Here is an 11,588-nt window from a genome sequence, read left to right on the forward strand (position 1 = left end):
ATGCAGATGATTATATTTTCTTCAGAGAATAAATACCACTCAGTATTCAGACATAATATGAACTTTGACCTTAACATCTGACATTCATTGACTGGTAATGTACCTAATGGTACTGAAGGTATGAGCATCAATGTACATTATCTGCATTAAAGCAGAAATCTAATAAACCAGTACAATGCCAGAATCTGTAGCTCATGGGGCTAGAATATTAACATTGTATGATCTTTTCCACAAAAGAAAGGTATAAACCTCACAGAATAGTACTCTTTACATGTTGTACATTTTACACCAGAGACATCACTTTGGCAGGAGCTTTCTAGGTTACTGTAATTCAAATGTCTTATTTCCAAGATACTACACAATGTGGAAGAACAATACTTAGGAAACAAAGGGAGTGTTAACTCCAAATGTGTCAGCATACTTGCAGGCTTGCATCTGAGTCTGATGATGTTTGTTAATGATAACCAATACAAGTTGTAGGCGGAAGATATATGAAAATGGGATTGTGAAGGGAAGAATAAACAACAATGACATTTTAAGAGACCCTGGTTTTGGGTAGTGAATTAGATTTGACTTCCTGGTGCAGGCCAGTGACTCAGTGAATGATGTAGGCTGCCCTCAAGTCTCTGGCCCAGAAACAGTTAAAGAAGCATATTTTTGTCATTTATAAAAGGAATTGATTAGCTGAGGTGGTATAGATCTAAAGAACCAGCGGTCTAGCCCCCAGCTTCCTAAGTGTGATGTGTAAAATGGTTGTATTTTATTGATATACATAGATTCAATACATTATTTAAATATATTTTTTTTTAATATCAGTAAACTTTGATAGTCTCAGATGATAAGCTTTGTCCCCTTAGCGAGGGAATGGAGGGGCATGTGTGGTTCATTAGTACAAGAAATGGTAGCTTCAGATATTGGAGCAGCAAGACTAGACTCCTAACACCTGTTCCTTCACATACACAGTGATCTTCCATTTAAATAGGCACAGTATAATAAGTTTACATTTAGTCACTGGGTTTAGCCAAACCTAGTGTATGTGTACTGGACACTCAGCCATGGTCTGCTCAAGTATGGTTAGGAAAAGAAAAAGAATCTTTGTAATCAGTACCTATCTAACTATAGATTTCATTTGTTTCTCTTTTCCTCTAACACCCTTCTCTTCATACACATTACTTTTCCATGTTGCTTGATCCAGGCCATTACATGAGTGAAATGGCTTATTTGCAAGTGCCTCCATGTGTGTATCATTTATTTGTGCTATGGTAGTACCTGGTGTCTTTGCTTTGGAATGAGGCTCCATTTTACACAAACATGCTTATATTTGATGGTGTTCTGCTTTCTTCTTCTGTCTGTTTGCATGTTTGAACAGATTGCAGTGCTTTTTTTGTCCCTTTGGTCTACGGAGAAGATAAGTCTTAGGCTTCGGACATTGCATTTCTGTTCTCCATGAGTGGCTATCAGCTTCAGAAGCACGTCCCCTCCTTGGTATTTTTTCTGTGTGGCAAGGAGGTTCATAAACCTTCCTTGGCCATCTGTCTGGAGTGGCTTCTTTTGTACAGGACATTCTTTTGGGGCTGTTATTCTTGTCTTGTCATTATTTTCTCTCTATGACCTAGCCTCTATTAATCCCTATGTTTTTCAACTTGACTTCTCTCCAAGTTTCTGTCTTCTCTCTGACTCTGAAATCTTTCTAAATAATGGATAGCCTATCTTCATCACACATCCCCTTCTTTATTTATTTTCCAATTTATTCACTTTACCTATCACAATAATCTCTAGTCACGCACTCCCTATAAAATTTAAGAGGCCAGACAAAATAATTGGAAAGATAATATAAATACTGTACTCAGCAAGGGAAGCATCACACATAAATTACCAGGTGCCTGTGAGCTGTTGCTATTCTCAGTCACACTGATTTTCTTTTCCTTCTGTAGTGTCACTGAAATCTCTTTTGAGTGGAACTGGTGAAACACAAAAAGTGATTAACAATTAAGTTTGCAAAATGACAAGCATAATTCTGCTCTTATTTACGGGATCGCATTATTCATTGTGTGAGCTGATTCAGTGTCCATTAGTTTATTCATGACAATGCTTGAAGGTACTGAAAGCTTCCAGAATTTTAGAATAATAGTCTTTCCAATTGTTTATCTGAAATGCTTATCAGATTGTTTATTCAATTGTTCAATTGCAGATTCAGTTGTTTATCTAAAATGTTTATCTGAAATGCTTGATAACCATCATTTGGTCAAAAATGTTTCTGAGTTTTGTACAAGGAACAAAAATGATCTCATATAGCAAGTGACTAATTGGACACCAAGCAAGAAAAAGTGAACAGTTCTTACCATCCAAACAATTTATAAAAGCCTTACAAATATGCTTCTAGAAATAGGGTCATGCCATATAGTGATGCTTTGTTAATAAAAGATTAACGGATATTACAGACATGGCTAGGATGTGTGGATGTAAGCCACCTCCTAACTGGTAGGACTCCAGCAGTTGATTATTAATTTATTAAAACATCTGATAGTCATTGTTTAATGAAAACCTAATAAAAAGTGTGAAATTAGGACTTGTTTATGAACTGTCTGTGAAGAGCAAAATGGGACTGCATTTATTAGCAATAAATCTCATGACTAGCTTTTATATTTGGACAGCGTCACTAACTCCTGCTAAGAGTATTCGAATAAAAATGGACCTAGGCTGCAACATAAATTGACATATGCAGTAGGTTCAATAAAAAGATATCACCCCGATATCACCTTGCTTCTTGCATATTTCCTGAGCTATCACAGCTACAACATAAGCTACAACTCCCAAACTACCATATCCATTGTGCCATTTTAACAGGCAGATATAGGCCCTGGACTCTTGGTTGGAAGAGAAAGGGTTAAGTTCAGAAAATATCTCCAGCTTCATGCCCTTAAGTTATATGAGATAGGTGTAGTTTTGAGAAGGATATAAGTAATTCCTTCTGTCACCTCAAAGACTTGCAGAGAATTTCTTTGAGAGAAAAGGGGAAAATTGCTAAAAGGAGTACCTCCAGGTAATGTTTCAGTCCAAAGTAAGAGACCTATTTTAAATAATGGATGTTGCATAAAATAGTTGGAGTCTGAGGGGTTTTTTCTTGTTAAATATGCAGGCCTCTCTTGATATTTTTTTTCTATTTCAATACGAAACACCATACTAAAGATGTTGGTATTTTTCCTTGATAGGAAAATTGTCCCCATTTGGACTGGCCATGTTCAGACCTCTTTACTGTATCTATAGGAATTAATCACTGTTACACATGCTCTGGGGGTGGGGGGGGGGCAGTGCTTTAATTAGAATGGCTCTGAGAGCTGCTCTAATTACAGCACCCCACGTCTTGTGTATCATACTTAAAAATGGCAGTGGGGGCCGTTGAACTAAAGCTTGTTTGACGAGCTTTAGTTCAAATGCCCCTGCTACCATTGTTAAACACTGAGATGCTGATGCACAAGTTGCAGGAGGCTGCTGGAGCACAGTAATTGCCATGCTCCAGCAGACTCAATTAATTGAGTCTGCTGCGACACGCTGGAATTCCAGTGTGTTAGAACAGCCTCCACACTCTTTATAGGTGTCCTGAGGGCCCTGGACTCAATGGCCAAGGAATCTCCTGTATTCTAGTTACCTGTTCCTAACATGGCCACATTAGGTTTGGAATAATAAGTAAATACTTTTGCTGCCTTAGATGCTGGATAGTTGTTAACTGACTAAATCCCATAGAGTCAATCTTAATATGCTGCAATTTTAAGTCACAGGGATTTGAAAATTTATTGCTTTTACTCTTTTTGCTATGTGTGCAGCCCATGGCAACAATGGCAATATAGTGATACAGCAAATAAAAGCCTCTGTTAGTGATACAGTTCAACTGGGCGCATCTGCCTGTGAAATTAATTTAACACAATGAACTCTGCTGCAGTTTGTGCTGGAGTTTATTGCTCCTGGGTGCTGTGTTTACACATGCGCCCAGGACTGCCGCATATTGAGTCAGGGTAGAGTAGCCCTGGCTGGCAGGGAGCCTTGGGAGTCTGCCTCCCGGCCTGGGACTGCTGCAATGCAGCCCAATTTGCTGTGGAGGGGCTGGCTGGTGTGCAAGTGTGCTATAATGCGGGGCTAGCTGGCAGGCAAACCCATACTGTAGCACCTTCATGCCCCAGCCAGGCCCAGTCAGCATCTACATGTGCATTTCAGCAGATTAAACAACTCTGTCATAGGATAATACTTGTGTTGGGCAGCACTATCCTATGGCAGAGTTAAATTATTTTACTCTGGCCTAATAGTACTGCATGTGTAGATGCTGACATTTACTGCAGACCTAATTAGTCAACTGTGCAGTAAATATCTCATGTATATGCACCCACTGAGTAGGAGACTATAAGTGGTTGTTTTTCATGCTACACTGGAGGAGACTTGTAAGCATGCTTGTTAGCAGCTTTGAACATTTTCTGTTCAAAGAAAGTTTCTTGGAATACACAGTGGCAAAGCCAAAAAAAGTGTGAAAGACATTTTCAGTTTTGGTGAAAGTTTTGTCAAAATGTGTGGGTATAGCTTCTGTTGATGTGTTTGACAATAAGAGTCTCTTTCATGATGAATAGTCTGGTGGTTAGAATAACTGGCCTGGGTGCAAGAGAAGCAGGCTTGAACCTTGGCTTTGCCTGAATCCATGTAGTCTGGGCCATTCTGTGCTGTGAATTTTACAGATTAGGGGCTTGCACTCAGAATACCCATATTTCCAGGCCAGTGCTTTGACAACTAGCCATTACTCCTCAATGTTCCTACACCTTTTCCTGAACCAAAAGTCTTGGGTTTTAATTAGAAAGTGAACATTGTCATACAATACCATCACAAAAGGTTTTGTTTTCTTTACAGTACAAAGCAAAAATATTTTTTTATATGGGAACTGTTAGCCTTCCACCAGGTTCAGAGCATATCCAGCGTAGCTATGACATGGTGGACATTAAAAAAATATATTCCTGCTAATATTTGAAATACCTGCCCATGCTGGAGACCCTTTGGGCTTGCTTGCTACAAACCATTTTCCTGGCTTGCATATTAATTAAATGTAGATTTTCCTAGCATAAATGAGGGCTCATGGAAACCACGGTTTGGAATTGTGGCTATGAATATTTAAACTGGCATTTCTTTTCTACTCTGTTAAGTGGCAGGATAATATGACTTCTGATTCAAAAGACCCACTTTTCTTGGACTATTTTGCCAGTGAGCTGTGGTTTTTAATTAATTGTTAGAGGTGCCTTGAGGTGGCTTTTGTAAATGCCAATTCCAATAAATATATAACTAAAAATACAGAACAGTGGCAGGTAACTTTCTTACCAAACCAGACAACTGAACACAATTGTGATTTAAACATCCAGTGTCAATCACTGAACCTATAATCTGTTTTGATTCATATCTATGAATCAAAAATTGCTTCAAAAACTGATTCCTGTTTCTGCTGCTAAAGATCAAATTGTTAAAAACTAGATAAAATTCATCAGACAAATCTTAATTTCATTTACTTGTTTATCTGCAGTCCTAGTTCTATCTATAGAACAGCTAGTCCGTATGTTAGTATGTTTGTGTCTTCTTCCAAATGTTCCAACATTTAAATCCTCCTCTCCAATGGTCCTCACTAGGAATATTAAAAATACAGTACACAGCAGACCTTAGGTTAAGAGAAAGAAAAGGGGATAGGGCTTCTTTTTATTTTTATACCATTGTGTGCAAAATATAAATACTAATGAAGGCTGAGAACAAAAATCATATGCCATTTGCACTGTGCTATTCACAAGGGAAAAAAGGAGAAAAAGATAGCTTTGTTAGTGCTTTGTGTTCTAATTCTCAAAAGGCAGAAAATATCTCACAAGACAGATGGGATTTTAAAGCCACAGGACTGTTGGTTAAAACCTAAATTTAAGTATCACCTGGAAACTAAAGTAAATCAGAGAACAGAAGTACAACATGCACCAGGCAAGAAACCTTTTCAACAAGAGAATAGTATTTTCTTTACTAGCTAATGCGTCTGAGTAGGGTTAGGGTTCAGTCCATTGTAGTTAATCCAGTCTTGAGATGATTAAGTGTGGTTCCACCCAATCATGGATGCTATAAACTTATTTTGCTCTACGGCTTATCAAAGGAAATTAAAATGTTCCTAGATACCATTTAAAATACCTGCAGTCATTATGTCAACTTTGTTGCAGCATTTCTAGAAATACCACCACTACCCAGAGGTAATATCTCTAATTATGCTACGTCATATTATTGTCAACTGCTTTTGTAGAAAACCTATTTTTATGACCATTTGCAACATGATTTTATTCAAGCTGTGATGGAAATTAGGCTAAGATCTTTAAAACTGTAACTTATTTAACTGTCTATACATTGATACTAATAGTTTAGTATATTTTAGTTAGGTACATAATAAAGTAGTCAAGCAGTGATTAAGGTGGACTTCAGATTTCAGTTTTCATTGCCGTAAATATTGGAGGGTATTTAGTTGTGGGGAAGTAAACTCACATTTGTCACTGAGCTTTCCTATTTTGAATTTCCCCCACACATTTAAAAATCTAATAAATGAAGGTGGCAGGAAGTATCACTGCACATTAGGATGCTATGAAGTACAATTTGTAAGTGACACAGAAGATAAATTCTTCCTGCAATAAACCATTGATTTTTGTCCATGACCAAGAACAGGCTATGTAAGCATAAACAAGTCTAAATGTAGGCAAGGAAATACATAGTTTATAAGGCTTAAGAAGCTGTATCCATTCAGATGGGGAGGGAACTGTATACTGCTGGTTTTGGGAAAATACGCTGAAAGATTTTCTTGCAATCCTTGATAACATATTAAGACTTAGATTGTTGAACAGAGCTAACATTTGATGTAAGCAAACCACCCAAGGACAATCAAGGTATCACTGTGACAAGACACTGCACATACAAGTCATTAGATTCACCTTAGATTTAATAAGTGGACTCACTGGGCTGAAAAAGAGTACAGTTTATAATATATGTGGCTTATTATTCATATAGTATCATAGTATTATTCTTATTGTATCAAGTTCACAGTACTGTTTACCAAGCAGCCTATATTTGAATGGGTTTTTTAGAAAAACTTAAGTCTTTTTAGAAAGACTTATTGTCCATCCCCTGTCCACCATTCACACTCATTTATGCTGAAATCCAAATTAATTCTCAATGGATACCTATTTATAACATCAGTTTATATAAGTGTTCCTGGAGTTTCTTAAAACATAATACTAAGAGGATTATCTCTTTTTCCTGGGAATAAGTTTACTGCCTTAAGAGGCAGAATCAATAAATAGTTTACTTATTATTCAAACTTCCCTAACTAATGCTTACAATATTTGCTTTTGTATAAGATGCAATTTTTTTAAGAGAATCATTTGAGAATAAGGCTCTTATAATGTAATAAGATGTAAGGTATATGAAGTACATCACTTCAGTCATCAAGATCAGCAATTAAATGACTGAATTCTGTTTCAGTTTTAAATATAACCTTTCAAAAGTATGTGTACCTTCTTCTGGACTCTTCTGCCTGGGTTACTTCACCTTCTTTCCCTTATTGTCACTACACCTCAAAAATGCTTGTGGGCCTGAACAGGAAGACAGCTCAGTGAAACAAACAAAGCAAACATCTCTAGTCTTACCCCAGAAGATGAAATAGTCAGATTTGACTAACATTTGTTGATTGTTTTGAATGGCAGGTACTTGGATACTAGTATGATAGGTGTCTGTATTCATCCTTAAGAGATTCTGTATAGCTTGTGTCCAAATCTGTGCATGTGAAAAAAGGGTATAAAGTAATGGGCAAGATTTGACAGCGGAAGAAAAACCTTGCCCTTCATAAACAAAAGCATAAATGGCAAGATGAACAGGCCAACTCTAAAAGTACATTACTGAGAAGACTGGTGTGTTTAAGCCCTTGTCTTCATGTGTTTTCTTCTCATGCTTAACAACACTTTTAGTCACAAGTGCTTGGAGTATTTATGTGGATGCTTAAGGGGCCTGTGATTTTCTTACTGCTTGAGGGGTGCGGGGGGAAGGGTATCTGAGCAATTAACCTTATTTGTGTCTATGCTATAGTTTTTTTCCATGATGGGCGAGATCCAGACATGCCACAAACTACACGTGCCTGCATCACAAACCTCTTTGTGGACCTACAAACTGCACATGTCGCATGTTCAACCATGCACAGCACAGCACAGCACAGCGCCAGGGAAAAATTTGCTACTGGGATTTCCCAATAGCAAAAAAAACCCTGAAAAAAAAAAAGCAGCACAAAGCTCACAGAAATAGTGTGCAATGGGACAAATGTAAAGACAGGGAAACAGGCAGCCTAGGACTTCCTGCTCTTCAATCTCTATGCGCTATGAAGCCCCACCCCCATCCTGTGGCCCAGCCAGCCAGCCAGTCCTCAACTGGTTGGGGCACAGGGAAGCAGGCAGCCTTGGGCTGAGTGTTCCCCCATCTCTGCATGCCAGTTCCCAGCTGGCTGGGGCATAGGGTCCCTCAGTATGAGATCTGCCTGCTGACTAGCCCTGCACTGAGTCACCCTGTGCCCCAGTCAGCTTCCCTTGTAGCACATGGAACAAATTTGTGCCACTACTACTTGTGCTGCTGCAAACACATGCCCCTGCATGTGTAGATACAGCCATGGAGTGCAACAGAGCCCACGGGTATGGGACCTTTACAAATACCTAGGCTTATCCTTTAATGTACCATGCACTGACTTGTTGTGCCAAGGCTGTAAAGTTTAAATATTTAAAAAATACATGAATAAATCCACCTTGTCTTTCATCTCTCTCTTTTTTTTAATTTTAATTTATACATGACTACTATTAATGTTGGGAAAGGATTTGGCAGCTCAGAGTGCTATACACAGAAAATATATATATTTTAAAGCATGCATTACTACCGCAGGGGAGCCTTCACTTGGATATCAGTATAGAATCATATAAAGTTAGGGTTGGAAGGGACCTCGGAAGGTCATTTAGTCCAACCCCATGCTCAAAGCAGGACCATCCCCAACTAGATCATCTCAGCCAAGGATTTGTCTAGCCAGGTTTTGAAAATCTTCAAGGATGGAGATTCCACCACCTCTCTGAGTAACCTGTTTCAGTGTTTTACTACACTCCTAGTATGAAAATTCTTCCTAATATCTAACCTAAACCTCCCTTGCTGCAACTTGAGACCATTGTTCCTTGTTCTGTCATCTGCCACCACTGAGACCAGTCCAGCTCCATCCTCTTTTGAACCCTGCTTCAGGTAACTGAAGGCTGCTATTAAGTCCCCTCTCAGTCTCCTCTCCTCTCAGCTAAATAAGCCCAGTTCCCTCAGTCTTTCCTCATAAGTCAAGTTCCCCAGCCTCCTCACCATTGTTGTTGCCTTCTGCTGGACTCTTTCCAATTTGTCCATATCCTTTCTGTATGGGGGCCCCAAAACTGACACAGTACTCTAGATGTGGCCTCACCAGTGCAGAATAAAGGGGAATAATCACTTCCCTTGATCTACTGGCAGCACACCTACCAATGCAGCCCAATATGCCATTAGCCTTCTTTGCAACAGGGGCACACTGCTGCCTCACATTCAGCTTATTGTCCACTGTAACCCCCAGGTCCTTTTCTGCAGATCTGCTGCCCAACCAGTCAGTTCCCATTCTGTACTGGTGCATGGGATTTTTCCATCCTAAGTGCAGTACATCCTTGTTGAACCTCATGCGATTCCTTTTGGCCCAGTCTTCCAATTTGTCTAGGTCTCTCGGAATCCTAGCCCTACCCTCCAGAGTATCTACTACTCCCACCAGCTTGATGCCATCTGTCATCAGTAGTTCCAGTATATCCCATGCTAGTCGCACATTAAAATTATTTATTGTTTGAGCATCATTTTTGGCTTGCATAAATGCATATATTGGTTTCAGTCGAGTTTCTCAAGGATTGGCATACACATTAGTAATACACAATCTAATAGCAGTCCTGAGTCTTTGGAGTAACTAAATAAGCATCCAACACAAACCCTTGCAAAGATACTGCACTATAGATACAGCATCCCTCTCTGAGGAAAGCAAAATTTAAGTGTCTGAAATGCACCTGGACCCAGAACTAGAAACATGCAATTTTTCAATTCTGATTTAGGTCCCACATGTGGATGGGTTGTGCAGTATGTTTATTAAGAGCTACATGGACTTCAGTGAGTGCTACTGTGAAGTGCTCAGTATGCTATATAAAATTAGACTGTTTTATTTAAATATCTAAAGATGGAATTAGAAAATGTATCTTAGGCATCCATTTTTATAAATTTCTGCCATTACAGTATCTGATGAAAACCTCTGAAGTCTTAAAAAAAAGTTTGACCACCTCCCCTTAAAAATGTTTGACTACCTTGCAAAGAAAAAAAGATCTTGCTGTTTTTTCCCAAGAACTTTCAGTAGTCCCAGGTATAAGGGATGGGAATCTGGTAAGTGAAAAATGGAAAGAGAAGGAAAAAATGTCTTGCTGGCTCACTCAACAATGTTATAGTCTCTAGGAATGACTTGCCTACACCAAAATGTCTTATTTTATTCAGGCCTCTTTAGAAATGTTCCTCTGTAAGAGCTGCTCAGACAGAAAAACACAGTTTCCTCAAGCCGTAGTTCAAGACAAAGTGTTAAAAGTAATTAATTGTTAGAAAACTGATGAAAACAAACACAATATTTCCTTTCCTATTGAAACCATACAAATCCCAGGGATTTCATGCTTAGAAAAAACATCTTCTAGAAAGGTCTCAACTGCAGCCACCTATCACTTTTGAGGGGAAAACTAAGGTGAAAGCACCCATACAATGGCTCCAATAATATGTCCAAAATGGAGATTCTCTGTACCTCTGATAAGGATATGGATAAGGACATGCTTGCTCCTGTGATGGGTGAAGTCAGCTCATCACAGGGCCCAGGAGACTGGCATTTGTAGAGAATCTCAGTACTACTTCTCTTCTCTTCTGCTTTTCTTTCCCATGTATTTTGAGTTCCTCGCTAAAAAACATAAATAAATATAGAAAGTTTCTATTTCTTCCTTAGATTTGGTGATGAACTCTTACCTGTACAGCTAACATAAGTTTGTGTTTTCTTTCATTTGGGAGATGTGTATGCATGCAGTTGTTTTGTCTACCCCCCTCCCCCTCCAGTCCAGGAAACATAGTATAACTTTTAACTTTTAAGAGGCGTTTATTCCAGGGAGGGTGACAAATCGGGGCCAGTAAAGAGTATGTACATGTTGGCCCGAATACCTGGGCCTCACGGACAAGGCCTGGGCTCATGGCCTGCAAGGCCTGCCCGTACACTCTAGATTAAAAAAAAACAAACCATAGCGAGTCAAAGGACTATTTACATATTTACATTTCTGCCAGCGGGGACACCCATGGGGGGCCTCAGGGCTCGACCCGAGTGAAGTAAAGTCCAAGGCCTCGGCCCGCTGGACGCATTGCCGCAGCTTGAGCAGCCGGGGAGCAGGCGCCCCGCCTCGACTCGGCAGAGTGCCCCCTCGAGGGCCCAGCGTTCCTCGAAGGGGGGCACC

The sequence above is a fragment of the Alligator sinensis genome, unplaced genomic scaffold (genome assembly GCF_000455745.1).
Source record: "Alligator sinensis unplaced genomic scaffold, ASM45574v1 scaffold918_1, whole genome shotgun sequence".
In the NCBI taxonomy this organism is placed as follows: Eukaryota; Metazoa; Chordata; order Crocodylia; family Alligatoridae; genus Alligator; species Alligator sinensis.